The following is a 3,961-nucleotide window of genomic DNA, read 5'->3' as shown; positions in this document are numbered from 1 at the left end:
TTAACTGTCAGTGCCAATTTGTTAGTATTTACTGACAGGACAGTTGAACATAGATATTCAGTTCAACCACACATGAAACAACAATACTAAAAATCGTACCTAAACCTCACAAAGCTTAAGAAATGACAAAATCTAAACAGGTAAATCTGCGGGACACATGTTCACTCCAGCAAAAATAGCTATACCTAAATAAAAAAAGGTCTGCAAGACACGAAAGAAATAAAACTCACCGGAAGCTTCCCAAACACCCAAGTCTTTGGATCTGCATTGCCTTTTTTATCAAATTTGCATCAACCAGATCAGAAAGCTTGACAGGATACATGAAACATATGCGGGGGACTCGCATGTCAGGCTCTGCAGTCTTGCCATGGATAAGGCAGTCAAGGTAAATTAGTACAGGCCCTATAGCACAGCCTGTGATTGCCTTCCCCATGGTAACACCATCTTGGTACCTGACAACAGCCCTTCTAAGCTCATCAACCATTAGCTGACAATAATCCATATGAGCCATGTCCTCAAAGGCGAGACCCTCAAACATTGCTGCCTCTCTGGAAACACGCGGGGCGACACCAGGCAACACAACCTTCATAAACACAATAATGAAGAACACTTTCAGAGCAAGGTCATCTTTGCTAGGATCCTTGACGAGCACCTTGACCTTATTCCTCAAATCCTTTGTCTTGATATCTTTGTTCCTACTAATGTCAAGCTCTGATCTTAACTTCATCAGAGCGTCGTCATATCCATCCTCTGACGGCCTTGGCGGAGAACAACCACCACGAGGGAACCCAAATAATTGTTCTATACCATCGCTAGTGATGCGAAGCTTCTTATTAGCCTCACCCATGTCAAGAGTCATCATATCAGGATCTATCCTCGGGTACAAAACTCCCATCAGAGGGCGGGAAATGTTAGACTTCACCCTCCAATTGAAGATAGAACCAAAACCAGCTGCACGAGCCCTAGCCACATGCCGACTCTCAAGCAATTTATCACAAGCTTCAACCTCTCCCAACGAACATCGCATAGTCAAGTTCAATTTCCATTGGTCACCTTCATCCAAAGCAACTTTTCCGGCATTGCCTCCCACTGGCTTGACCGGACTCATAACGCTAACAGGATGTAACTGAAAATAAAGAAGACACACACTAAATAAATGAATATAGAAAATAAAACAAGCATATGAAGGCAAGTAGAAAAAAGAAAAGATTGCACAAGTTCAACCCTTGAAACAACATCAGTACCACCCTCGATTGATGCAAACAATGACCAGCCTCGCCTGGCCAGCATACCAGCCCAGACACAATTAAATCATTGCAAATACAACTAGTTAGTCACATACAGTACAAAACACATACCACTGCAAATTCATCTTCAGAATCAACTTCGATATCATCTTCTTCAGATACAACATCTCCAGCTTTGACACGAGCACGCTTCTTCACACCTTTGTTCACCTTCGCAGGATGAACTTTACGCTTATTGTTTTCTTTCAACAAAGAGCGCTCTGGAAGAGGAGGCGAAGAAGGCTTCTTATTTATCAAAACCCGTGGACTACAACAGACAGGGGAGCCACCAAGTTTTCTTGGACCAATCTTCACAGCAACACTATCCCCATCAGCTTTGCTATTACCAGGTTGGGAACCAGCTTTCACACGTGGGCTACGCCTCTGTGTGCCATCAGGATTTCGATCTGACATCTTCCTCTTCAAAACAACTTTCTTCTCCTTAACTGCATCACGAGAAAACACTTGCGTCAAACGAGTTGGCATCAGGTTTGTCTTCACAGGCATGTCACTTCCATGAGATCCAGCATCAACAGTTGAAAAGGCCGCGTCACCACCTTCATCACCTACACCTTCAGGAGCTTGAGCAACATCCCGATCACTTCGTTGAACACAGCCAGCCTTTTGACGCCGTTCCAACTCCTTTCTCCTTTTGAAATCACACTTCTTGTTTCTTATCCTTTCATCCTCGAGCTGTAACTGCGTAGGAACATCCTCAGCCTGAGTAACAGGCTCAGTGCCATCAACACTCTATGACTGAGTAATAGGCAACTGCAAGCTGCCATCAACATCATCAACGTTAAGAGAATACATTCCATCATTAATATCTTTGACAACATCAGCAATGTCCTCAGGAGCACCATGGCTGTCATTAACTGCATAAACCAACAAACATAAGCACGCACATATAAAATCAAAACACAATTAACATTGCAGAGACAAGATAAATAAAGCGCATAGCATCAGACACAAAACAAAAGGAACAACTGATGTAGCTAAGCATATTTATGTATTCAAGGCTGATAAAAAAAGAGCAAATATAAGGGAAACACCAGCAACATCCGCAAGTTCTTCTAGCGGATTTGGTGTCTCAAAAATAACATTCACAAGATCTTGAAAGCGTTCTGATTTTTCAGAATCAGGAGGCACCGGCACTCCAACATCTGCAACAACATCATAATTAGCAAAAAAGAACATGAACAAGCAATCAGTTCAACTATATGAACACTACAAGTGCACTCAATAAAACAATATGAACCCACCACTAGCACAACAAACTTCAGAATGAAAACTCTTTCAACATCATACTAGTTCTTCACTAACTACTACAACCTATTCAAATGCCAGGACAACAGTTCAAAATACAGATGGTGATCAGTACTACAAACTGTCTGCAAGTCACATCAACCGCCAAAACTATACACAGAACACAATCCAAGGCAAAATTAACAGCTATCAAAATACATACAACTTATAAAGTCGATACGACAACACCTATACAACCTAAAAACCAGACCTGTTAAAACATCATCCAAATTACAGGGAAAATCACCTGCATTCAACTTGTCCGGACTGGATGATGTACCCATTGAGATCTACATACCTAAAATTTGCCGAACCAAATCTGCAAGACACATGAAAAGAAATTAGGGCTCAGACCTTTTTCAGAAATGAAGCACGCCATACAAAGCAAAACTCTTACAAGCAAACACAAAATCCGCCATGGAATCGAGTATCACTATCGCCAACCGCCAGTTCAAGAGCAAAGGAAGCCTAGCAAATCCAGCCTGAGACAGCAAGAGAGCAAGAGCTTAGAAATAGTGGGAAAATTTGTACATAAGAGGACGCAAGGGAAGTCAATCGCAGACCAAAAGGAGCAAACAGAGCACCCAGACCTCCACCCCTGGGGTTCAACCCGCCGGCCGACGCTCCCGCGGCGAAACAGGAGAAGCAACTACTCTGCAAGAAGAGGGGAACAAAGAAGGAATCGATTTGGAGAGGGGAGAGAAGCTGAACGGGGGAGAGCGGAGGTTAAAAGGTGAGTGGGAGAAAGCCGACGGCTAAAGCCCAGAACCGTGGCGAAGCGCACTATCTCTAGGCAGTTACCAAAGATAATAGCAAAAATTAAATACAATAAAAAATTAATATAGAGGGAGAAAACAAACAGCTAAAGTACAAATAATAACTCACAACAGTACAATAAAAATTATCAAAAAGTACAAATGAAATAATAATTCATAACGGTGCTGGTTTTCCCCTAAAAAATAAAGATAAGATAACGGGGGCAAATCATGTACTACTATGCCCCTCGGTGCGGTGCGGTGCGGGGGCAAGTCATGTTACGGAGATGTGTCAGTACAACTATGCACCTCGGTGCGGTGCGGTGCGGGGGCAAGTCCATACAAGGAAGATGTGTCAGTACAACTATACCCCTTGGTGCGGTGCGGTGCAGGGGCAAGTCATGTTACGGACTCGCCTCCGCATGAAACGCCGCGGCACGCTGCGTCTTCGCCGGCTACGGCTTGTTCCTGGCTCGGCCTCGCCGGGATGGGGGAGGGGGTCCCTCCCCCTCCCCGCCCCCGGCTCAGCCTCGCGCTAACGCGGCAGTGCGCTTGTTTGACAGGCAAAGTGCGCTTATTCTGTTCCCCCCCACCCCACACGCACCCACACACCCC

This window comes from Triticum dicoccoides, chromosome 6A (assembly GCF_002162155.2).
Source record: "Triticum dicoccoides isolate Atlit2015 ecotype Zavitan chromosome 6A, WEW_v2.0, whole genome shotgun sequence".
NCBI classification, from domain to species: Eukaryota; Viridiplantae; Streptophyta; class Magnoliopsida; order Poales; family Poaceae; genus Triticum; species Triticum dicoccoides.
Note: the sequence above shows the minus strand (reverse complement) of the source record.